This window comes from Jaculus jaculus, chromosome 5, assembly GCF_020740685.1.
Source record: "Jaculus jaculus isolate mJacJac1 chromosome 5, mJacJac1.mat.Y.cur, whole genome shotgun sequence".
NCBI classification, from domain to species: Eukaryota; Metazoa; Chordata; class Mammalia; order Rodentia; family Dipodidae; genus Jaculus; species Jaculus jaculus.
The window spans coordinates 33,023,095-33,049,945 of record NC_059106.1 but is presented as its reverse complement, the minus strand read 5'-3'; the positions used below and the strand labels follow the sequence as shown (position 1 = coordinate 33,049,945).

Genomic DNA, 26,851 nt, shown 5'->3' with positions numbered 1-26,851 from the left:
TTGCCTTAATGTCAAGGCAATTCTTAGTTTTACAACTTTGTAATTAGTAAATTTTAAGATTTTTTTAAATCAAAGTCCATTTAATCAAACTTCCTTTTCTTTTTTTCTTTTTTCTTTTTGTTTTTGTGGTTTTCAAGGTAGAGTCTCACTGTAGCCTAGGTTGACCTGGAATTCACTATGTAGTCTCAGGATGGCCTGGAACTCTCCGCAATCCTCCTACCTCTGCCTCCTGAGTGCTGGGATTAAAGGAGTCCACTACCACACCCATTTTTGTTTTTGGTTTTGTTGTTGTTTTGGTTTGGTTTTTCATTCAAGGTAGGGTTTCACACTAGCCTAGGCTGACCTAGAATTCACTATGTAGTCTCAGGGTGGCCTTGAACTCATAATGATCCTCCTACCTCTGCCTCCCAAGTGCTGGGATTAAATCCACCACACCTGGCTTCCAACTTTCTTTCTTTGTTAAATATTTATTTATTTCTGAGAGAGAGAGAGAGAGAGAGAGACAGAGACAGGCAGAGAGAATGGGCATGCAAACAAACTCCAGGTGCATGTGCTCTGTGCATCTGGCTTACGTGGGACCTAGGGAATTGAAGCTGGGTCTTTTGGCTTTGCAGGCAAGTGTCTTGACCACTAAGCCATCTCTTCAGCCCACAACTTACTTTTTTTGTTTGTTTGTTTTGTTTTTTGAGGGAGGGTCTCACTCTAGCCCAGGCTGACCTGGGATTCACTATGGAGTGGCTTTTATGTGGGTTCTAGAGATCTGAACTTAGGTACTCATGCTTGTGTGGCAAGGGTTTTGTCCACTGAGCCATCTCCCCAGACCATAAACAGAATTAAAAATATATTTATTTATTTGCAGGCAAAGAGAGATCGAAGAGAACAGACAGAGAGAATGGCATACCAAGGCCTCCAGCCACTGCAAACAAACTCCATATGCATGCATCACTTTGAGCATCTGGCTTTGGTGGGTACTGGGGAATCAAACCCAGGTCATTAGGCTTTGCAGGTAAGTGCCTTAACCACTAAGCCATCTCTCCAGCTCATAAATGGAATTTTTATTTATTTTTGTTTTTGATAATTAATTTTTTTATTAACAACTTCCATGATTGTAAATAATAACCCATGGTAATGCCTTCTCTACCCCCACTTTCCCCTTTAAAACTCTATTCTCCATTATATCCCCTCCCCCTCTCAATCAGTCTCTCTTTTTTTTTAAAAAAAAGAATGACTTTAAATATATTTTATTTATTTATTTATTTGATACAGAGAAAGAGACAGAGAGAGAGAGGGATAGAATGGGCACGCCAGGGCTTTCAGCCACTGTAAATAAACTCAGATGCATATGCCCCTTGTGCATCTGGCTTATGTGGGTCCTGGAGAATCGAACTGGGATCCTTTGGCTTTGCAGGCAAATGCCTTAACAGCTAAGCCATCCCCCCAGCCCCTCTCTTTTATTTTGGTGTCATGATCTTTTACCTCCTATTATGATGGTCTTATGTAGAATACGTACACAAGTGTCAGGCACTGTGAGGTCATGGATATTCAGGCCATTTTGTGTCTGAAGGAGCACATTGTAAGGAGTCCTACCCTTCTTTTGGCTCTTACATTCTTTCTGCCACCTCTTCTGCAATAGACCCTGAGCCTTGGGAAGTGTGATAGAGATATTGTAGTGCTGAGCACGCCTGTCACTTCTTTCCAACACCATAATGCCTTCTGGGTCATCCCAAGGTCACTGCCAAAACAGAAGCTTCTCTACCAAAAGTGAGAGTAGCATTAATATAAGGGTATGGGACTGGAGAGATGGCTTACCGGTTAAGCGCTTGCGTATGAAGCCTAAGGACCCCAGTTTGAGGCTTGATTCCCCAGGACCCACGTTAGCCAGATGCACAAGGGGCGCACACATCTGGAATTCGTTTGCAGTGGCTGGAGGCCCTGGCGTGCCCATTCTCTCTCTCTCTCTTTCTCTCTCTCTGTCTCTCTCAAATAAATAAATAAACAAAAAAAATTTTTAAAAAGGCATGAGCCACCCTGCCTGGCTCCCAAATATATATATATATATATATATATATATATATATATATATATATATATATATATATTAAGAGAAGTGCTTACTGGGCAGTTTGATGAGCATAGTATATACATTTAGCCAGACAGCATCAGATGTTACATCCCTAGGGCTCATGACTACCCCTGTTTTAGGTTTCCAGTATCAGGGATGTATTCCCTCCCATGGAGCAGGCCTCCAGTTAAATTAGAGGGCAGTTGGTTTCCACCATGACAAATGTGCCACTATTGCACCCATTGGCTCATTTGGCCTGGGTGGCCAAATATAAGGCTTGCAGTGTCCACTGTTGAGTATCTTCACAAGTGTTTTCTCTCTCTCCCTTTTGAACTGCATGCAGAATGGCTTCTTTCAGCTTTCGGTCAGCTGGTCTACCTGGAGGAGGTTATCAGCTCAGTTCTAGCAACATTCTCAGTGGCCTTGCAGCCCAACTATGTTGGAGTCTTCAGCAATAGGGTCTTACCATCTACTCCTGTTGGGAAACCAAGGTCCTCGGCAATGGTCTGTAATGTTTTGGTGGCATTGGGGACCTCCCTGGCCAACAACTCACTGGAAGTTATCCCATCCCTGGCACTGAAAATATTCTAGTAACAATCTACAACTCCTGAGTGTTCCATCTCCAAAAAAGTAGGATTCCATATTGGTTATTTATATTCTCTTAGATTGTGATTAGCCCTTCCTCCACCTTTCCTTTTCATTCAAGGTAGGGTTTCACACTAGCTCACTTAGACCCTTTTACCCCCATTAATATACTCTTCCACTTACATATATACATTACCATCCTATTAAGTATCCCCTCCCTTCCTTTATAATGAATAATAAATAATTTAATAATAATTGTATTTACTTATTTGAAAGAGAGAAAGAGAATGGGTGCACCAAGGCCTCCAGCCACTGCAAACGAACTCAAGACGGACACTCCCCCTTGTGCATATGGCTTATGTGGGTCTTGGAGAATGCAACCGGGATCCTTTGGCTTTGCAGGCAAACATTTTAACTGCTAAGCCGTCTCCCCAGCCCCCATGGAATTAAATGGAATTTTAAAATAAGTATCTTATGATATGCTTTTACCATCTTTTCACATAAGTACAAATAAGTCCATCTAATTAACACAGATTCTTATAAGCCATCCAGGCAGCATCTCTATGCAAATAAAGGAAATCTACTGTGGTTTAAGACTACTCACAGTATGCTTCTTTTAATATTTATGTATTTGAGAAAGACAGAGAGAGAGTCAGAGAGTCGAAGGGAGGGAGGGAAACGTTTGGTTGTACCAGGGCCTCCTACTACTGCAGACTTGCTCCATACATATGCACCACTTTGTGCATCTGGCTTTACATGGATACTGGGAAATCAACCCCCGGCTGTCAGTCTTTTGTAAGTAAGTGCCTTTAACTGCTGAGCCACCTGTCCAGCCCCTATGAGTTTTGGGGGTGAGACCATAGCATTAGAGGTGGTAGCTCGAGGCTAGAGCTGAATGGCAGGGATATAGGGGCAGGTAAGAGGGAGGAGGGTGGTGAGAAGGAGACTGGAGGTGGCCTGACACATTCTCTGCAGGGCTATGGTTCAAAGAGCTGCCCCGCAACGCTAAGGCCTGGTTCCTGAGGTGAGCAGAGAATTTAAATTATGGGAACAGGACTAAGGGTGTTATCTTTTTATGTTTTTCAGGTCCAAATCTGTCTCATCATTGTTTTATGGTCCAGATGCATCTCTGAAATCCTGTTCTTTCTTCTGTTTCCCATCATTTTAAATCCAAACTGGCATTACTTGGGAAACCAAAAACTGAACATGAGCTGGGCATAGTTGCGCATGCTTTTAATCCCAGCACTTGGGAGGCAGAGGCAGGGGATTGCCATGAGTTCAAGGCCAGCCTGAGCTAGATAGTGAATTCTGGGTCAGCCTGGGCTAGAGAAAGATGCTATCTCAAAAAAAAATTTAAATTAAACTGTGGGGAATGACTACTGGCATAGGTTAGTAATCCTAAGGCTGTGGCAGAAGGATCAGGAGTTCAAGACCAGCCTAGACATTTCTTGTTTTAGCATTTTTGGGGGTTTTTGTTTGTTTTTTCAAGGTAGGGTTTCACTATTCTCTAACCTGTGCTATTATGAACATCCAGTGACAAAAACACAAAGCAAAACTGCAACTCCAAGACTTTTTGTGGGGACTGGTATTGGAGATTTGCTCTTGTCACAGGCAGAGCCATTACTAGCCAGGACCCATCAATGTTTGAATGATTAAATTGGAAGAGAATTCAGAGGGGTTTCGGCCAAAGCACCTGCCTGGCATGCATAAGTCTTTGAGTTTAGTGCCCACTACAGGAGGGGGGAGGAAAAAGAGGAATGCTTCAAGGAATGTTTTGAGGGGCTGGGAATGTTGTTCCTTACTTGATAGAGAGCCTGCCTTGCATGCACGAAGCCCTGGGCTCTATTCCTAGCACCACATAAGATACATATATGATATAATCCCAGCACTTGGGATACAGAGGCAGGAGTATTAGTAGTTCAAGGTCATCTTCAGCTACATAGTGAATTTGAGGCCAGCCTGGACTACAGAAGACCCTGTCTCAAAATTGATTAACAAAATTGAAAGGAAGAGTTTAAAAGTTACTCACTCTGGGCATGGTGGAGCACATCTTTAATTCCAGCATTTGGGAGGCTAAGGTGGGAGGATCACCATGAGTGTGAGGCCATCTTGAGACTACGTGGTGAATTCCAGGTCGGTGTGGGCTACACCGAGACCCTACCTTGAAAAACCAAAACCATGGGCTGGAGAGATGGCTTAGCAGTTAAGCACTTGCCTGTGAAGCCTAAGGACCCCGGTTCGAGGCTCAATTCCCCAGGACCCATGTTAGCCAGATGCACAAGGGGGCGCACGCGTCTGGAGTTTGTTTGCAGTGGCTGGAGGCCCTGGCTCACCCATTCTCTCTCTCTCTCTCTCTCTCTCTCTCTCTCTCTCTCTCTCCCTCTCTCTCTCTCTCTCTCCCTCTCTCTCTCTCTCTCTCTCTCTCTATCTACCTCTTTCTCTCTCTGTCTGTCACTGTCAAATAAATAAATAAACAAAAAAAAATTTAAACTAGCAGTCTTTAAAAAAAAAAAAAGAAAAGAAAAACCAAAACCAAATTTAAAATACAGTTACTTGTCAGGTATGGTGGCACACACCTTTAATCCCAGCGTTTGGGAGGCAGAGGCAGGAGGATCTAGGAGGATCAACACAAGTTCAAGACCACCCTGAGACTACATAGTGAATTCCAGGTCAGCCTGGGCCAGAATGAGACCCTACCATGAAAAACAAAAACACAACCAAAACAAAGGTAACCTGAAAATGTAATTACAGGCCGACCTGTAATTCATTATGTAGTGTCAGGGTGGCCTCAAACTCAGAGATCCTCCTACATCTGCCTCCAAAGTGCTGGGATTAAAGGTGTGTGCCACCACACCCAGCTTAATTTTTTTATTTTGTTTTGTATTTTTTCGAGGTAGGATTTCACTTTAGTCCAGGCTGACCTGGAATTCACTATGTGGTCTCAGGGTGGCCTGGAACTCATAGTGATCCTCCTACCTCTGCCTCCCAAGTGCTGGGATTAATGGCATGCACCTTAATTTTTCAGATAAATTCCAATCAAGTGTTTAAGATTTTAATTAACATGAAGTTTTGTTTCCCATTGGTAATAAATCCAGTAAAGTAACCTTATATCTTTAGTCATGAAGTTCTCTTTCTCTTTTTCTTTTTTCAAGGTAGAGTCTCACCTGGAATTCACTATGTAGTCTCAGGGTGGCCTCAAACTCACAGCAATTATCCCTAGTGCTGGGATGAAAGGCCTATGCCACCGTGCCCAGCATGAAGTTCTCTTATATAGCACATATGCACAAAGAATAGTGAATTTTTAACATTTAGCAGTCACCCCATAGGTTGCTGTTAAAAAAAAAAAATGGTGGAGCTGGGTGTGGTGGCACATGCTTTTAATTCCAGCATTCAGGAGGCAGAGGTAGGAGGATCACCATGAGTTTGAGGCCACCCTGAGACTACATAGTGAATTCCAGGTCAGCCTGGGCTAAAGCAAGACCCTACCTCGAAAAAACAAAAAATAAAAATGGGGACTGAAGAAATGGCTTAATGGTTAAGGCACTTGCCTAGAAAGCCAAAGGACCCAGGTTTGATTCCTCAGGACCTACATAAGCCAGATGCACAAGGTGGTGGATGCATCTCAAGTTCATTTACAGTGGCTAAAGATTCTGGTATCCCCATTATTTCCCTCTCTCTGCCTATTTCTCTCCCTCTGAAATAAATAAAATAATTTTAACAAATGGCCAGTTGTGGTGGTGCACACCCTTAGTCCCAGCCCTCAGGAAGCAGAGAGAGAATTATCATGAGTTCAAGGCCACCCTGAGACTACATAGTGAATTCCAGGTCAGCCTGAACTACAGCAAGATCCTACCTTGAAAAACAGAACAAAACAAAAAATGAAGCTAGCCAGTCTATCTTCTTATCTGAATGTGTTTCCACAGAAATTTAGAAACAGCTGAGAATAGTGATGCCCTAAGGACAAGTGCAGTCATTACGAATCTTCAAAACGGCTACCATGTAACGTTGAAGCATTTCCACAAGACAATTAAAATTTTACTGTAACTTGTCCAAAGATTAATGAAACTTGAAAAGGTAAATAAATTGTATGGAAAAAATGGAGGGAATGGGAATGGTGAAATGGCTCTGTTTGTAAAGTGCTCACTGTACAAACATGAGCGCCTGAGCTCAGGTCCTCCGGGCTCACAGGGTTGCAGGGCAAGTGCCTGGACCCCAGGGCAGGCTGGGTCGAGTGCCCGATGGGTAAGCTCTGCGCTCGGTGAGACTCTGCCTCAACAGGGAGAGCAACTGAGGAAGACACCCACTGTCAGCTTCTGGCTCCACACGCACAAAAGCACGTGTGCACATGTACCCGCTCTACACACACGTGCGCCTACATAAATAACGTTTGCAACAAAAGTAGAAGGAAGGCTTTTGCAGTCAACAGGCCACACCATAACATTCTTGCCCCATGGAGCACTTCATGACCTAGGTAGGAGGTAAATCAGCAAGAAGCTTGGCTTTCTTTCCAATAAACACTTTCCAGTAAGCAGACAGCAGCGCCTCCACTGAACTTCGTTTCTGCATACCAAGCTCTTGGAGAATTATAAAAAAGGAAATAAAAGGTAGAAGACACAATTCGTGTTCCTAGGCAGATTGAGTACAAACACAGAGTTATTTGTGAACACCAAATAAAGCGCCTTGAGAAAATATAAATAACCCTCAGCACAGCTTGCTGGGACTTGTCCTGAGCAGATCACATCGATTCCCAATGGACTTGTTGTTTTCAGGCAATGGCTGATATGTGAAAATAGCACTTGCATTAGCAATGGGAACTACGTTAGTCATGGGAGAAAAATGTAATGATTCCAAATGGGAAGTAAATAAAGCTGGGTCTAAAGAGGGTAGTGTGACAGGTCCCCAAATCTTGTTAACCATCATATGTAATTAAGATAGCTGTTCTCATGGGCTAGAGAGATGGCGTAGCGGTTAAGCGCTTGCCTGTGAAGCCTAAGGACCCCGGTTCGAGGCTCAGTTCCCCAGGTCCCACGTTAGCCAGATGCACAAGGGGGCGCACACGTCTGGAGTTCGTTTGCAGAGGCTGGAAGCCCTGGCGTGCCCATTCTCTCTCTCTCCCTCTACCTGTCTTTCTCTCTGTGTCTGTTGCTCTCAAATAAATAAATAAAATTAAAAAAAAAAAAAAAAAGATAGCTGTTCTCAGCCAGGCGTGGTGGTGCACGCCTTTAGTCCCAGCACTCGGAAGGCTGAGGTAAGAGGATCGCCATGAGTTCAAGGTCAGCCTGAGACTTCATAGTGAATTTCAGGTCAGCGCCTGGGCTAGAACAAGACCTTTCCTCAAACAACAACGACAACAACAAAAAGGCATCTTTTCTCTGGTGGGAGCCCAGGGTAGACAGACATTGGCACAGGGCTCACCAGCTCTGAGAATGCACACCAAAGCACATTAGCATCTGTCAGACTATTTCAATCCCAGAGCTGTCACCTATTAATTGTGAGTTAAACTTTCAAAGTCTCAACTTCCTCATTTGTAAAAATTATGTGCATATATTACTAAGACAACACCTAGATGAATACATATATTTAAATAACATAGTCAAGAGGAATTCTGGAATACTCACATATTCATCTTAAAAATATATTCAAATATGTACTCACCTAGCTGTTGTCTCAGTAAGACAGCAAATGAGACAGCAGAGCGCTGAGTTATACAAAGTGTTTCATGAAAATGGTTATCCCAGGACTGGAGAGATGGCTCAGTGATTAAGGCTCTTAGCTATGAAGCCTAAGAATCCAGTTTTGATTCTCCAGTACCCACTTAAGCCAAATGCATAAAGAGGTGCTTGTGTCTGGAGTTCCTTTACAGTGGCAGGAGGCCCTAGTATCCATTCTCTCTCTCTACTAGCCTATCTCTCAAATAACTAAATAAAATATTTTTTAAAAATGGATATTTCGCCAGGCACAATGGTTCACGCCTTTAATACCAGCACTTGGGAGGTGGAGGTAGGAGGATCGTTGTGAGTTCAAGACCACCTTGAGACTACATAGTGAATTCCAGGTCAGCTTGGGCTACAGCGAAACCCTTCCTCGGGAGAAAAAAAAGAAGCCAGGTGTGGTGGCACATGTCTTTAATCTCAGCACTCAGGAGGCAGAGGTAGGAAGATTGCTGTGCATTCAAGGCCACCTTGAGACTACATAGTGAATTCCAGGTCAGCCTCAGTTAGTGCCAGACCCAACCTCAAAAAACCAAAAAAAAAAGAAAAAAGAAAATAAAATAAATATTGGAAATATGAGTATTATTAGTAATATTAGTAGTATTATTATTAGTAGTAATCATGAGAATGGTGAGATAACTTTTTTTGTTGTTTTTTTTTTGAGGTAGAGTCTCACTCTGGCCCAGGCTGACCTGGAATTCACCATGTAGTTTCAGGGTGGGCTCGAACTCACAATGATCCTCCTACCTCTATCTCCCAAGTGCTGGGATTAAAGGTGTGGGCCACCAAGCCCTTTTTTTTTTTTTAAGTCTAGATTTTTAAAAATTAAATTATTATATTTATTGAGGGAAATACAGAACCAAGGAAAAACACCCACGTGGCTACAGATCCCAGGTAGAGGGCATGGAAAAACCGGTTTGGATTTTATTAGAGAGTATTAATGGAAAATATAGAATAAGACTCCTGAGGGAGAGGAAGGGTTTCCTAAAAGAGAGCCCGAGGGGTTGCTGGACCAGGGCTTGGACAGAGGAGGCAAAACTCCTGTTCTGCAGGTGGGCCCCAAGCAGGTGATGCCTCCAACTCTAATCTCCTGTCACAGAGACACATGCACCTAAATGTTTCATGAATATTTCTTCCCTAGTCGGTCATCCCCTCAGCATATAAACACGGTGCCAAACCTTATGTCCCGAACAACAGCAAAAACCAAACATCCGGGCTGGAGAGGCGCTCAGCAGTTGGTGTGCTTGCCTGCAAAGACTGAACCCAGGTTCGGTTCCCCAGTGCCCACCTAAAGCCAGATGCACAAGGTGGCACACGTGCCTGGAGCTCCTTTGCAGTGGCCAGAGGCCCTGGCATACCCATTGTCTCTCTCTTTCAAATAAATAAATAAACATTAAACTTTAAAAAAATCGAACACTTTCTTAGGGTTTTTATCACTCTACAGGGTGTGCTCCCATCAGCTCCTCAGAAAGAACTTGTGAAGGACCTTTTCTCTCTCATCTCATGGGGAGAGTAAGGGCAGGGGAACCTCCCCTCTGCTCCACCTGGCTGGGCCTGGGCAGAGCCAACCCAGGCCCAGTGGGGGGAAAAACTCACCCACAGCTGGAAGCTCCCAAGTGGTCAGAGAGCCTGCCCTCCCCTTGCAAAGGTATTTATAACCTTATAGTTGCGGGCTGTCTCAGAAAGAGGCTAGCCCTGACACCAAGTTCCAGGGGCTAAATTTGACCAGCCAGGATGTTTAAATGCTAAGAAAGACCTCCCTCCCAGGAGGGGTCCTGGTTGTTTGTGAAAAAGCATGTCTAGGGAACTAGGCAAGAGATAAGAAGTCAGATCACCTGTGATTTCTAGCAAGAGCAGACTTTCCTGCCTTTTTTCCTGTCAGGGGTCCAGTCACCCTAACGGGACTCCCTCTCAGAACCAGTATCTGCTCCAGGTGCGCCACATCAGTGTCTGTTTCCGGAGGTAGAATAGAGGTGTAACCACGTGCAGACACTGCATGCGCCCCACCGTGCACAAGGGCTGAGGGAAGGAGGTGGACCTCACCTCACTGGTGACAGAGCTCCAGGAGCCTTTCGGCAGGACAGACTGGGTCAGGCCATGTGAAGAGATCTGTGGACTGCTGATCGAAGAAGGACCACTGAGAAGGATGAACAAAACTTCAGAGCTTCATCTGGATTCTAGGAAAAAGTGCATGAAAGCCTCATTACCACCAGGTATGGTGGCACACGCCTTGAATCCCAGCATTCAGGAGGCAGAGGTAAGAGGATCACTATGAGTTTAAGGGCAGCCTGGTATGTCAAAGTGAGTTCCAGGTCAGCCTAGGCTAGAGTAAGACCCTACCTAAAAAAAAAAAAAAGAAAGAAAGAAAAAGAAAAAACAGGCTGGATACATGGCTTAGAGGTTAAGGCACTTGCCTGCAAAGCCTAAGGACCCAGGTTCTATTCCCCAGTACCTAGGTAAACCAGATGCACAAGGTGGTGCATGAATCTGGAGTTTGTTTGTGGTGACTGGAAGCTCTGGTGCACCCATTCTGTCTCTATCTGCCTCTCCCTCTCTCTCTCCTTACCACTCTCTCATAAATAAATAAATAAATAAAATATTTGAGAGAAAGCCTTATTATCTAAGGTTATAGGGCAGACATTTGGGGGTACCAAGATAAAAATATTTAGAAGGCAAAAATCAGAAGCCCTCAAGATCTCCAGGCTCGGTGGCTCATGACTATAATGCCAGCACTTGAGATGCAGCGGTAGGAGGATCTTGGGAGTCAGGTCAGCTTACTACAGTAAGTTCCAGGTCTAGCATGAAACCTTGCTTCAAAACATAAAAGAAGCTGCATGCAGTGACACATGTCATTAATTCCAGCACAGAGGCAGAGGTAGGAGGATCGCTGTGAGTTTGAGGCCAGCCTGAGACTATATAGTGAATTCCAGGTCAGCCTGGGCTAGAGTGAAACTCTACCTTGGAAAAAAAAAAAAAAAAAACAGGGCTGAAAAGATGACTCAGCAGTTAAAGGTACTTGCTTTGAGACTTCCAGAGTGATGGTAATAAGAACATATTTTGTCACAATATTTGGTCTTTTTTTCCCAATGCTGAATACAACAATTTCTAATACCCTTGGGATCTCCAATGTCATGCATGTCTTTCTGTATGCTAATGAGCTAACTGTGGTTGAGGTCCCCAGGTAGTTTCAAGACAGGGCTGGCTGCCAGAGGAGCAAACCATGGCACTTTCAGCCCTACTCCCCAATCTTCAGTAGAAGAGACAGACTGAAGACTGAGTTCAATCACCAGTGGCCAATGTTTCATCAACCTTAATGTGTTGCTGTGTCAAAATTCCTGAGACAATCAGCTCAGAAGGAGGAAAGGTTTGTTTTGGCTCATGGTTCAGAGGTTTCCGCCCATGGCTGATTGACTCCATTGTATTTCGGCCCTTGGAGTGGCAGGAATACCACACTCCAATACCACAGTGGGGAGTGTGTGATGGAGCAAAACTGTTCTCCACATGGTGAGTGAAAAGGAAGGGGATCAGGGTCTTGATATCCCCTCAAAGGAACATAATTCCTTCCAAAGGTTCCACCACCTGCCAATAGTACCACAAGCTGGCAACCAAGCCTCCAACACATGGCCTCTGGGGATACTGATGATCTCAATGCCACAGTCTCCATGAGATCTCTCAATAATAAAATTCAGAGAGCTTCCTGTTTGATGAATGTGTCCATGTGCCCATCTATGTATCTGCTCACCTTGTGCTACATTTAGATTTCACATTCTTGACAATAAACCAGGAAAATAAATAGTGATTCTTGACTGTGAGCAGCATTGCAATTGACCAAACATGAGGGGGAGGTCATGGGAACCCCCACTTTGTATCCAGTCAGTTAGAAACATCCCACATCCTAGACTGTAACTGGCTTCTGAAGGAGGGGCGTCTTGTGGGACAGAGCCTCAGCCTGCAGAATCTAGGCTTATTCCCAGGAAACAATGTGAGAAGTCAGTTAACATGAATTGTAGGACATTAGCTCATGTTGAGAGGGCTGGAGGATTGTTTATTATTGTGGAAAAAACCCACATGTCTATCAAAAGTACTGAGAACATAGAAATAAAAAAATGTTTTCTTTACTGAGAGAAAAGAGAGAGTCAAAGATCTCTCCTCACAGACTGTCTGGCAGACAATGTTCTCACTTGGAGAGCTATAAAAGGAAAACACCTTGAATCAAGCAAATAATATAAACAGACTGATAAATAAAATTTATTTTACCCTTTCTCTGCCTCTTCTCTCTCTCTCAAACGAATAAATACAAATAAAATAAAATAAAAGGCTGAAGAAATGGCTTACCAGCTAAGGTGCTTGCCTGTGAAGCCTAAGGACCCAGGTTTGATTCCCCAGGACCCATGTAAGCCAGATGCACAAGATGGCACATGTGTCTGAAGTTCATTTGCAATGGCTAGAGCCCCCGACACACCCATTTTCTCTCTCTCTCTTTCTCCCTCTTTCTTCTCTCTCTCTCAAATAAATAAATAAAATTACTATTATTATTTTGTTTGTTTGAGGTAAGGTCTCACTCTAGGTCAGGCTGACTTGGATTTCACTATGTAGTCCCAGGGTAGCCTTGAACTCATGGTGATCCTCCTACCTTTGCCTCCCAAGTGCTGGGATTAAAGGCGTGTGCCACCATGCCCAGCTTAAATAAAATTATTTTAACCTGTGTAAAATTATATGCCTGTACAGAATGGAATTCAGTAATAATTCCATTGTTTTATAATTGTAACCTTTACTTATTTATTTATTTACTTATTTGAGAGAGAGAGGAAAAAAAACAGTGAGTATGTGTGCACCAGGGCCTCTTGCCACATTACCAATAAACTCCAGATGTGTGTGCCACTTTGTGCATCTGGTTTACGTATGTACTAGGGAATTGAATCCAGGCTGGTAGGCTTTGAAAGCAAGCACCTTTAGCTGCTGAGACATCTCCTAGCACATCTATTTATTTATTTATTTTTGTTTTTTTGAGGAAAGGTTTCACTCTAGCCCAGGCTAACCCAGAATTAACTATGTAGTCTCAGGCTGGCCTCAAACTCACTGCAATCCTCCTACCTCTGCTTCCCAAGTGCTGGGATTAAAGGCATGTGCCATCACGCCTGTCACACTTTTTGTTTAAATAAAAATAAAAAGTATTTTTTAAATAAATGTATGGCAGTTGTCAATCAAAAGTTTGAAAAAGGGCTGGGGAAATGGCTCAATGGTTAAAGATACTTGCTTACGAAGCCTGCCAGCCTGTGTCTGATTCCCCAGGACCCATGTAAGATGGAAAAAGAGCCCTAAAGCTAGGAGGCTCAGCAGTTAAAAGCACGTGCTTGCAAGTCTGCTGGCCCAGGTTCAATTCCCCAGTATCTACCTAAAAGCTGTATAAAAAGTGATGACATATTTGTGATCCCAGTGCACCTATGTCAGTGAGGGACAGAGCCAGGAGAATCCAGACTCACAGGCCAGCTAGACTAGCAAAACAATGAGAAACCCTGTCTCAAAACACAAGGTGGGGTTGGGGTGATGGCTCAGCAGGTAAAGGGGCTTGTTTGCAAAGCCTGCTCGCTTGCCCAGCACCCATATAAAGCCAGACATAAAAGTGGCACATACACCTGGAATTCACCTCAGCACAAGAGACCTTGGCCCACCCAAACACACACATGTGTAAATAAATAAAAATGTTTAACATTTTTTCATCTTATTTAAAAAGTATTTTTCTGTATTTATTTGCCAGCAGAGAGGGGGGGAATTATAGGCACACCAGGGCCTGTTGCCACTGCAGATGAATCCAGGTGTGTGTGTTTGGGCATCTGGCTTTATATGGGTCCTGGGGAATCAGGCCCAGGCTGGCATGCATCTGGACTTTGCAGCAGCTAGAGGACATGGTGTGCCCATTTTTCTCCCTACCCCTTCCATTTCTCAAATAAATAAAATATTTTTTTTTAAAAAAAGAGAGTAGATAATGGAGATGTATTACACTTATTCAATGGAGTTCTACTCAGCAGTGAAAAAAAAAAAGAAATTATGAAATTTGTGAGAAAATGAATGGACCTGGAAAGGATTCTAGACAGTGAGGTAACCCAGACCCAGAAAGCCAAGTGCCACATGTTCTCTCTTATATGTGGATCTTAGCAACAAATGTTTGGACTTGTTTGTGAGTTGGAATAAAACTCAATAGCAGAAGCCAGTAAGCTAGAAAGGGGACATAAGGAAGGGAGGAGAGGGGGCACTTAAAGGGAGGGTATTGTATATATGTAAGTAGAAGAACAGCTTAATAGGGAAAGGCCTAAGTGAGGTCAGGGTAAGAGACTGAGTAAAGGAGACATGAGAGGAAGGTTAATCAAACTCTAAGAGGGTATAAATAAGTCATCTGGAAACCTACATTTTGGACAATGACACCCCAGAAGCCGTAGATTGTAACTAGAAAATTTTCAGTGCCAGGGATGGGATACCTTCCACTGAGTTGTTGGCCAGGAAGGTCCCTGATGCCCCTAAAACATTACAGGCCATTGCCGAGGCTCTTGGTCACCACGGCAGGCTTTTTTTAAATTTTTATCTTTTTCAAGCATCCATTATTCAATAGTCTTATTGCTTGCTGGTGCCAAATCAGGGGCTTTGAATAGCTTAGTTGTACATAAAGCTAAGAATGGGGAATAGAAATAGTACTTCAAAAAGAGCCCTAAGGCCGAGCGTGGTGGCACACGTCTTTGATTCCAGCACTCAGGTGTTCAACGTTACCCTCAGACTACATAGTGAATTCCAGGTAGCCTGAGCTACAGTGAGACCCTACCTCGAAAAAAAAAAAAAAAAAAGGAACCATAAATTTACATTTTATTTTAAAAGATGACATAACCATTATGGTGGGGTTTTTTTGTGTGTTTGGTTGGTTTTGTTATTTCCAGGCAGGTTCTCACTCTAGCCCAGGCTGACCTGGACTTCACCATGTAGTCTCAGGGTGGCCTTGAACTTGCAGCAATCCTCCTACCTCTGCCTTCTGAGTGCTGGGATTAAAGGAATGTACCACCAAGCCCGGCTCATTATAGTAGTTTCTTTTTCTTCTTCTTCTTTTTTTTTAATTTTTTTTATTTTTTAAATTTTATATATAGAGAGAGAATTGGCACTCCAGGGCTTCAGCCACTGAAATCAAACTCCAGACGCTTGTACCACCTAGTGGACATGTGTGATCTTGCGCTTGCCTCACCTTTGTGCATCTGGTTTACGTAGGATCTCAAGAGTCAAACATGGGTCCTTAGGCTTCACAGACAAGCACTTTAACTGCTAAGCCATCTCTTCAGTCCCTCATTAGGGTGTATTTTATAAAAGTTACATTTATTTATGCTCAAGTTTTCATCATGCTATAGTATAAAACATCATGTTATTTATGTGTGTGTGTGTGTGTGTATGTGTGTGTGTATGCTACCCTGTGGTCCGGGAGTTATAAGCATGCTTTGCCATGTTCAGTTGTCTTACATGGGATCTGAAGACTTGAATTTGGGCAGTCTCAGGCCCCTCAGGCCCTCATGCTTGTGTAGGAAGTGCACTTAGCTTAGCCATCTCTCCAGGCCCCAAATTAATTATTTTTATTTATTTATAAGAGAGAGAGAGAATGGGCACACCAGGGCCTGTTACCTCTACAAACAAACTCAAGACACATGTGCCACTTTGTGCATCTGGCTTTACATAAATACTGGGGAATCAAACCCAGGGCCTTCAGGCTTTGCAAGTGCCTTGAACTATTGAGCCATATCCCTGGCCCTTGAGGGCTCTTTTTTAAAATTAATTTATTTTTTATTATTGACAACTTCCATAATTATAGACAACAAACCATGATAATTCTCTCTCCCCACTTTCCCCCTCAGAACTCCACTCTCCATCATATCCCTTCCCTCCTCCTCCTCTCAGTCAGTCTCTCTTTTATTTTGATATCATGATCTTTTCCCCTATTATGATGGTCTTGTGTAGGTAGTGTCAGGCACTGTGAAGCCATGGATATCCAGGCCATTGTGTGTCTGGAAGAGTGCATTGTAAGCAGTCCTACCCTTCTTTTGGCTCTTACATTCTTTCTGTCACCTCTTCCACAATGGAACCTGAGCCTTGGAAGGTGCGATAGAGATGTTTTAGTGCTGAGCACTCCCCTGTCACTTCTTCTCAGCACTGTGGTGCCTTTTTGAGTCATCCCAAGGTCACTACCATCTTCTGTAACCAAAAATGAGAGTAGCATTGATATACGAGTATGAACAATGACAGAAGTGTTTATTGGGCAGTTTGGTGAACATAATATATACATTTAGCCAGATACCAGCAGGCATTATACCCCTAGGGCTCATGAATTTCCCTGTCATAGGTTTTCAGTATCAGGCATGCATTTCCTCCCATGGAGCAGGCCTCCAGTCCAATCAGAGAGCAGTTAGTTTCTCCATAACAGTCATGTCACTATTGTATCCATTGGCTCGTTTGGCCTGGCTGGCCAAACTTTAGGCTTGCATGTGTACACTGTTATCTTCACTTTCTCCCATGGAGCTTCATGCAGCATGGCTTTTTCCGTCTTTCTGTCAGCTGGTCTACAAGGAGAAGATTTTCAGCTTTGATCCAGCAAGATTTCTCAGTGACTTTGCAGCCCAAGCATGTGCAGTCTTCAGTAGGGGCTTACCATCTATTCCTGATGGGAAACCAAGGGCCTCAGCAATGACCTGTAATGTTTTGGGGGCATCAGGGACCTCCCTGGCCAACAACTCACTGGAAGGTATTCCATCCCTGGCACTGAAACTTGTCTAGTAACAATCTATGGCTCCTGAGTGTTCCATTGTCCAAAAAAATAGGTTTCCATATGATTTATTTATATCCTCTTAGATTTTGATTAGCCCTCCCTCCATCTTTTCCTCTACTCCAGGGAGAGGGAGAGAATGGGCACACCAGGGTCTCCTGCCACTTTGTGCATCTGGCTTTACATGGTGTGGTAGTTTAATTCAGGCATCTCCCATAAATTTAGGTCTTCTGAATGCTAGGTTTCCAGCTGATGGAGATTTGGGGATTAACACCTCCAGGGGGCAGTGTATTGTTGGGGGTGGGTTTATGGGTGGTATAGCCAGCTTTCCCTTGCTAGTGTTTGGGCACACACTCCTGTTGCTATTGTCTACCTGATGTTGGCCAAGGGATGATGGCCACTGTTTGCTCATGCCATCATTTTCCCATGCCAGTATGGTGCTTCCCCTCGAGTCTGTAAACCAAAATAAACCTTTTTTCTCCACAAGCAGCTCTTGATCCCATTATTTCTGCCAGCAATGTGAACCTGACTGCATGCACATGGGTACTAGGGAATTGAACCTATGTTATACAGCTTTACAAGAGGTAGGAGGATTGCTGTGAGTACAAGGCCACCCTGTGAATTCCAGGTCAGCCTGGGCTAGAGCAAGACCCTATCTCAAAAAACCAAAAATAATAATAAAAGAAAAAAGAAGAGGAGTGGAGGGGAAGAAGAAAAGAGAAGAGGAGAGGAAATCCATGAATGTATGAGAAGACTATGGACATTTGTATGGGCCAAGTTAATGAAAATAGAACTGGAGAGATGGCTTAGCAGTTAAGGCACTTGCCTGTGAAGCCTAAGGACCCAGGTTCAACTCCCCAGTACCCACATAAGCCAGATGCACAAGGTGGTGCGCGCAGTGGCCAAAGGCCCTGGCTCACCCATTCTCTCTTTCTCTCTCTCTGAAATAAATCAAACAATAAGTAAATATTTTTAAAACTAATGAAAATAATCAAGCCTATGTATCAAATTGAAGTTTTGATGTTTTCTAAGGAGCTGTGGCGCCTGCTTGCTCAGACCCATCCTGGGTCCTCTGAGAGTCCTCAATGCTCAGGTCATCCAAGGTGGCTGAGCTTTTCAAAGCAAACCTGCCTCTTTGCATCCTACATCCCTGCCCGCCCTGCCCCTGCCCCTTTGCCCTGTGCTCCAACGTGCTCACCACACTGCTCCTCTGGGCCACATCCAGCCACTTGACTCTGTTTCTGTGTTTGCTTGTTTTTCTGCTGCTTCCTGGATTTCTGTCGGCAATCCAGCCTTACAAATTGCTTGGCTGAGATCTGTATTTGTCGTCTTCCTTTGAAACTGTGATTCACAGTGTACACCCTTTAAACAGAATCCTCCCAGCTTGCAAGACTGAAAAGCTTGTTTTTAAAACAAACTGCAGAACAGGCTGTCTACCCAGAGATTCTGCGCAGCACGCTCAGATGTTCAGATGTAATCAAGAAGATACAAACAAAACTCCTCTCTCTCTCTCTCTCTCTCTCTCTCTCTCTCTCTCTCTCTCTCTCTCTCTCTGTTTTCTGATACAATGTCTCATGTATCCTAGGCTAGCCTCGAACTCCTGATCCTGCTGCCTCCTCTTCCTAAGTGTGTGATGCAGATGTGTGCCTCTGTGCCCAGTTCATATGATGTGGGGAGCAGAGCCCAGGGCTTCATGCATGCTAGGTGAGCACTCTACTCACTGAAGTACATCCCTAACCCAGCACCATCTTTGCAAATAAATTAACCAAGATGCTTTTAGATGCTAATCAATAGTGATGTCACTTCACACCTCCAGGGTGCCCAAGGCAAGTCCGGTCAGCTGAGAAAACAAACCCCAAAAAGAGAGCTCAAGAAGAGTAGGTTGACCATCTGCAAAGCAGCCTTAAATTTATGTAAGAAGTGCTCTGAGTTCTCAATTTAATAAGAAAGGGGTGGGCTGGTTAAGTGCTTGCCTATAAAGCCTAAGGACCCTGATTTGAGACTCCATTTCCCAGGACCCATCCATGTAAGCCAGATGCACAAGGTGGCACATGAGTCTGGAATTTGTTTGCAGTAGCTGGAGGCCCTGGTGTGCCCATTCTCGCCCTCCCTCCCCTGCTCTGCCTCTTTCTTTCTTTGTCTATCGCACTCAAATAAATAAATAAAAATAAACAAAAAATTTTTTTAAAAAAGAAAAGGTTGCTGGGCATGGTGGTGCACGCCTTTGACCCCGGCATTCAGAAGGCAGAGGTAGGAGGATCGGGATCGCTGTGAGGCGACCCTGAGACTACAGAGTGGATTCCAGGTCAGCCTGAGCTACAGTGAAACCCTACCTCCTAAAACCAAAAAAAGAAAAGGCAGTGACCATGATATGCCTAAAAGATCATTGATTGGCCAGACATGGTGGCACACGTCTTTATTATCAGCACTTGGGAGACAGAAGTAGAAGGATCGCAGTGAGTTAGAGGCCAGTTTGGAAATACAGAGTACCAGATCAGCCTGGGCTAGAGTGAGATCCTAACTCAAAAAGCAAAAACAAACAAAAAAAATCATTGATTAATAGAGTTATCTCTAGATAGAACATAGGGTTTTCTCTTCTAATTTCTCTTATGTAGGGTGGTATAGTGGTAGCAGTTGCCTTTTGGTATTATTTTGGGTTAAATAAGATAACATGGGCTGGGTGTAGCTCCCTTGGTACAGTGCTTGTATAGTATGCATGAAGTCCTGAGTTTTTCTTGAGAAGAGAGAAAAGGAAGGTGAGAAGGAAGAGAAGCAGGAAGAAGAGAAGGAAGAAATGCATGTGAGCATATAGTGCCAAACCAGGGGACACAGTATAAGTCCAGGAGCCAGCAGGAGCGATGGCTTAGCACTTAAGGTGCTTGTCTGTGAAGTCTAAGGACTCAGGTTCAATTCCCCAGTACCTACTTAAGCCAGATCAGATACACGTGGTGACACATGCATTTGGAGTACCTTTGCAGCAGCAGCAAAAAAAAGTTTCACTCTCGCCAGGCGTCCTCTTTAGAGTGACATCGTCTTTAAACCCTGCGTGGCAATCCCTGACGCACAACCGTGATGCCCAGGGAAGACAGGGTGACCTGGAACTCCAACTACTTCCTTAAGATCATCCAACTCTTGGATGATTATCCAAAATGCTTCATCGTGGGAGCAGACAATGTGGGCTCCAAGCAGATGCAGCAGATCCGCATGTCTCTCTGAGGGAAGGCTGTGGTGCTGATGGGCAAGAACACCATGATGTGCAAGGCCATCCGAGGACACCTGGAGAACAACCCAGCTCTGGAGAAACTGTTGCCTCATATCCGGGGGAATGTGGGCTTTGTGTTCACCAAGGAGGACCTCACTGAGATCAGGGACATGCTGCTGGCCAATAAGGTGCCAGCTGCTGCCCGTGCAGGTGCCATTGCCCCATGTGAAGTCACTGTGCCCGCCCAGAACACTGGTCTGGAGCCCGAAAAGACCTCCTTCTTTCAGGCTTTGGGCATCACCACCAAAATCTCCAGGGGCACCACTGAAATTCTGAGTGATGTGCAGCTCATCAAGACTGGAGACAAAGTGGGAGCCAGCGAGGCCACCCTGCTGAACATGCTGAACATCTCCCCCTTCTCCTTTGGGCTGATCATCCAGCAGGTGTTTGACAATGGCAGCATCTACAACCCTGAAGTGCTTGACATCACAGAGGATCCCCTGCACTCTCGCTTCCTGGAGGATGTTCGCAATGTTGCCAGTGTTTGTCTGCAGATTGGTTACCCAACTGTTGCCTCAGTGCCTCATTCTATCATCAATGGGTACAAGCGGGTCCTGGCCTTGTCTGTGGAGACCGAGTACACCTTCCCACTTGCTGAGAAGGTCAAGGCCTTCTTGGCTGATCCATCTGCATTTGTGGCCGCTGCCCCTGTGGCCGCCGCCACCACTGCTGCTCCTGCTGCTGCAGCCGCCCCAGCCAAGGTGGAAGCGAAGGAAGAGTCGGAGGAGTCAGATGAGGACATGGGATTCGGTCTCTTCGACTAATCACCAGAAAGCAACCAAAAAGCCAGCTTTATTTGGAAAACATGGAAATAAAGGCTTACTTCTCTTGGAAAAAAAAAAAAAGTTTCAGAGTCTTGGAGCTGGAGAGATGGGTCAGAGGTGAAGGTGCTTGCCTGCAAAGCCCAACAACCATGGTTCGATTTCCCGGTACCCACATAAAGCCAGATGTACCAAGTGGTATATGCATCTGGAGTTCATTTGCAGTGGCTAGAGGCCCTGGTGTGCCCATTCTCTGTCTGCCTCTCTGCTCTCTCTCCCTCTCTGCTTGCAAATAAAAAATGTCCAGGAGCTATTGGCTACACAGTAAATAAAAAAAAAAAAATTGAATCCCAGCTTGATGGCCACCTTTTTTGGGGGGGGGGTCAAGGTAGGGTCTCACTCTAGCCAAGACCTGGAATTCACTATGTAATCTCAGGGTGTCTTCAAACTCACCATGATCCTCCTACCTCTGGCTCCCGAGTGCTGGGATTAAAGGCATATGCCACACGCCCGGCCACCTTACTCTTTTATACAGGGTCCCAAAGGTCTCTTACTGACCCTGCAGCCATGATTCAGCTAGTAGTCAGTGAGCCTCAGGGAATCCCTATCTCTGCCTCCCCATCACTGGGATCATAGCCGTGTACTACCAGACCTGATGTTTGTTTGTTTTCCAAGGTAGAGTCTCACTCTAGCCCAGGCTGGCCTGGAACTCCTTGCACTCACACCACTGCCTCCCGTGTAGACTGTGCCACCACACTCAGCTCATACCTGGTATTTTTGTGTAGGTTCTGGGCATCTGAACTCAGGCCCTCATTTATGCAGAAAGTGCTTTTACCCACAGAGCCATCTCCCCAGCCCAAGATGGTGGACTTTGTGTCCTGGTACCCCCAGCCTTTCACCCTGTTGCTCCATAATCCAGGGGTTTTGTTCACCATTGATACATTCCCCACATTATGTCATCTTTCTAGAATCTTTCTTTTCTACTTTCATCTTGCAAACTTCTGTTCATTCTTCAAGAAATAAATCCAAGGAGGCAGAGATAGGAGGCCAGTCTGAGACTACATAGTGAATTCCAGGTCAGTCTGGGCTAGAGCAAGACCCTACCTTTAAAAAAAAAAAAAAAGACAAAAGAAAGAAAGAAGCCAGGCATGGTGGCACACACCTTTAATCCCAGCATTTGAGAGGCAGAGGTAGGAGGATCACCGTGAGTTTGAGGCCATCCTGAGACTACATAGTGAATTCCAGGTTAGCCTGAGCTAGAGTGAAACCCTATCTCAAAAAAAAGAAAAAAGAAAAAAGAAAAAGAAAAAAGAAAGAAGAAAGGAAGGAAGGAAGGAAGAAATCCAGCCAAGTGTGGTGGCACACACCTTTAATCCCAGTGCTCAGGAGACTGAGGTAAGAGGATCCATGAGTTGGACACCAGCCTGGGGCTATAGAGTGAGTTCAATGTTAATTTGGACTAGAGCAAAACTCTGCTTTGAAAAAAACAAATAAATAAAAAGAATAAATAGATAAACAAATCCAACAAAAGCTTTCAGCATTCCAGAACTTGTCTGTAGCTCACCACGTGTTTGTTATTCATAAAGTTTCTCCCCTAAATTGAAGCTCATTCAAGCTGAAGTCTCCCCACATCTAAAAAGTTTTTCTTGGGCTGGAGAGATGGCTTAGGGGTTAAGTGCTTGCCTGTGAAACCTAAGGACACCGGTTCAAAGCTCGAGTCCCCAGGACCCATGTTAGCCATATGCACAAGGGGGCGCACATGTCTGGAGTTTTTTTTGCAGTAGCTGGAGGTCCTGGCGCACCCATTCATTCTCTCTCTCTCTCTCTCTCTCTCTTTCTCTCTCCGTCTGTCGCTCTCAAATAAGTGAATAAAAGTGATTTAAATATTTAAAAAATTTTCTTTTTGACAGCTCCCATAACTATAGACAATAAATCATGATAATTTCCCAACTTCCCCCCTCACAAATCCACCCTTCGTCATGTGCCCTCCCTCTCTCGATTAGTGTCTCTCTTATTTTGATGTCATCTTTTCCTCCTGTTATGATGGTCTTGTGTAGGTAGTATCAGGCACTGTGAGGTCATGAATATCCAGGCCATTTTGTGTCTGGAATATTGCATTGTAAGGAGTCCTACCCTTCCTTTGCCTCTTCCAAACTGGACCCTGAGCCTTAGAAGGATAATACAGATACTTCAGTGCTGAGCACTCTCCTGTCACTTCTTCTCTGCACTATGGTGACTTTTGAGTCATCCTAGCAGTCACTGCCATCTGAAAAGAGAAGCTTCTCTAACCAAAAGTGAGAGTGACATTAGTATATGGGCATAAACATTAAGAAAAGTGCTTACAAGGCAGTTTGGTGGGAATAACATATGCAATTAGCCAGACACCAGAAGGTGTTACTCCCCTACGGCATATGACCTCCCCAGCATGTATTCACCAGCCTCCAGTTCAATTAGAGAGTGGTTGGTTTCCCCCATAACAGACATGCCGCTATTATACCACTTGGCACATTTGGCCTAGCTGGCCAATATTAAGGCTTGCAAAGTCCACTTCTGTTTACCACCACAGATGACTTCTTTTTTCCATAGGGCTATGTCACAGTCAGTCTCACATTGCTGGGATGAACTTCCAAACCAGGCACAGGGATGGAAGAAGGGATTTGTTGAAGCTCATAGATAGAGGGGACGTCCCATAACGGCAGAAGAAGCTGGCCCACTTCCACAGGCCCATGTAGAGAGAACAGCACAAGCAAGCACACTCAGAAACCCAGGCAGAGCTCAGTTTGCATATCTTTTAGATTGGAATTCCATGTTTGCCCCAAAATCTTAGGGTTGAGCCCTAGGATCTGCCCACAGTGACAAGTTATAAGCTTGACTAAAACTCCTAAATTGATTGGGGGACAGGCTGCACGCAGGGTAGCTTTTTCCAGCTTTCTGTCAGCTGGTCCACAGGGAAGAGGTTTTTAGCTCAGCTCTACCTTGATTTCTTGGTGACCAGCAGCCTAAGCTGTGGAGTTTTAAAGCTGAAGTCTCGTATTTGTTTGTTGTGTGTCTGCTTTGAGACTGGGACTCATGTAGCTCGGGCCAGCCTCCAGCTCATTAGGCAGCCATGGATGATGTTGAATTCCTGGTCCTCCTGCCTCCACTTTCTGAGTTCTGGAATTATAACAGTGTGACACTATGTCCAGTTTTAAAATCATAATTTTGTAGTTTTCAGCTTTTTCTTGCCCAACTCCTAGAAAATGCTACAGTGAATTCTCGGTAAATGTTTGATAGATCACAGAATGAAGCCAGATTCCAGAATATAAGTTGAAGGCCCTCTAGCCCAGTGCAGTGGTTTGAATTAGTTGTCCCCCATAGACTCACGTGTTTTGAATGCTTGGTTTCCAGCTGATAACAACTTGGGAGGCGGATACTTGCTAGAGGAAGCATGTTGCCATTGGCTTACTTGTGTTATAGCCAGCTTCCCTTTGTTAGAGTTCAGTTCACTCCCGGGTACTGTTGTTCACCTGATGTTGGCAGGGAGGTGATGTCCAGCCTCTGCTCTACCATCTTTTTCCTGCCATCATGAAGCTTCCCCTTGAGACTGTCAGCCAGATAAAAAGTTTTCCTCCCATCAGCTGCTTATGGTCAGACCATTTATCCCAGCAACGAGTGGCATAAGCCAGAATGACCTCCTAAGTCCTCAGATGCCTCTGCAGTGGGGAGACACTGAACTCTAATAAATGTAGAAGCTGAAATAGTAATATCAACAACTCAGTTCTGCCTAATCCCCAGTGACAGATATTTACTCTGATCTGTTAGGTTTTAGGGTGCCCCAAATCTGCTTTTCTCATTGGATAAGCCCTCAAAGGGGTATAAATAAATGAGGGAAACAGACCCAACCCCTTTCGTTCCTCTCCCTCTCTTTCTTTTAAAAAATATTTTAGGAAAGTGGGAGGAGGGAGGGAATTACCATGAGATATTGTTTACAATTATGGAAGTTGTCAATAAAAAAAAGAGGAGCTGGAAAAAAATTTTATTTGGGCTAGACAGATAGATGGCTTAACAGTTAAGGCATTTGCCTGTGAAGCCAATGGACCCAGGTTCAATTCCCCAAGACCCACATAAGCCAAATGCACAAGGGGGTGCACGTGTCTGGAGTTTGTTTACAGTGGCTAAAGGCCCTGGTGCACCCATTCTCTATCTGCCTCTCTCTCAAATAAATAAATATTTTTTAATTTTTAAAAAATTATTTATCTATTTTGAGAGAGACAGAGAGGCAGACATGTGCACTGCCTTGTGCATCTGGCTTACCTGGGTAGTGGGGAGTTGAGCCTGGGTCCTTTGGCTTTGTAGGCAAACCACTAAGCCATCTCTCCAGCCCTCTTTGTAGTGCTAAGGAAGGAACAAGGCCTTTCACCCCTGCTTCCTGAGACTTCACAGCGGAAAGCTACACACTTTACAGGACTCTGGGAGCTGCCTCTGGATGGGCTCCCTTTTCAGGGTGTGGCAGGCCCTGCCTTCAGCTCTTAACAGGTCCCAAGAGGCACAGGCCTGCTCTCTGAAATCCAGAGCCACACCATGTCAACACTACGCTCCTGAGCAAATATTTGCTACCCTGAAAATGTCTTCACAGCCTGTGTAACCAATTTTCCAACAGGCAGGGAGATGAACTGGAGAATTAATGCATGCATTAAAGGAATTTCTCCTAAGAGCCCAAACAATCCCTTGGCTGGTCTCATCACAGCACAGTCTTAATGGCCCTCTCCCCTGCCCGCCCGCCCCCCCCCCCCCCCCCCCGCCCTGCTCCGCTAATAAAAAGCTCTGCTGGCAAGGAGAATTAAACTGCTATTTGCTCCTTGGTGTTGTCTTACTTAACATGTTTCCGCACTGCTCTTAAGTCTGTCTTTGGAAATACAAGAAAAGGGCTGAAGAGATGGCTTAGTGGTTAAGGCACTTGCCTGATTACAAGAAAGAAGGAAGAGCAAAAGGAAGGGAGAAAAATAATGGTACAATTTCCTAGCAGTTCCTTTCACAGGCTGTATGTGGTCTGCTGGCCCCTGTCTTCCGTCCTTTGGAAGTTTCTTTTTAGATTTCCCTTCTCACCCTCCAAAATTTACTCAAAGAAAAACCCCCATATCTTCTCCATGACACAATCAGTTAAGGCTCAAAATGCAGTGGTCTGAATGTTTAAATGGAATTTGATCCCAGAAGCTCTGAGATCACCTTCTGTGGTGGTTTGATTCAGGCGTCCCCCATAAACTTGTATGTTCTGAACGCTAGGTTCTCAGCTGATGGAGATAAGGGAATTAACGCCTCCTGGAGGCAGTGTATTGTTGGGGGCGGGCTTATGGGTACTATAGTGAGCTCCCTCTGCTAGCGTTAGGCACACTCTCTTATTGCTATTGTCCATCTGATGTTAGCCAGGAGGTGATGTCCACTCTGCTCATGTCAGCATTTTCCCTGCCGCCATGGAGCTTCCCCTCAAGTCTGTAAGCTAAAATAATCCATTCCTTCCACAAGCTGCTCTTGGTGGGGTGTTTCTGCCAGCAATGTGAACCTCAACACCATCATAATCCTGTTTTGAAGTTGCCAGAGCTCCCTATCTCCTAATTTATGTGTTCAGCAAAACTTTGTTGAGAATTGTGTGTGCCTGGCACCCTGTTGTAATTTATTTATTTATTTATTTCCCCCCCCTCTCCG

General features: G+C 44.6%; 1 pseudogene; it reads left to right on the top strand.

The window, feature by feature from the left end:
* Window positions 1-20,203: 20,203 nt before the first annotated feature.
* LOC123460802 lies at window positions 20,204-21,236 on the top strand (annotated as a pseudogene).
* Window positions 21,237-26,851: the final 5,615 nt, after the last annotated feature.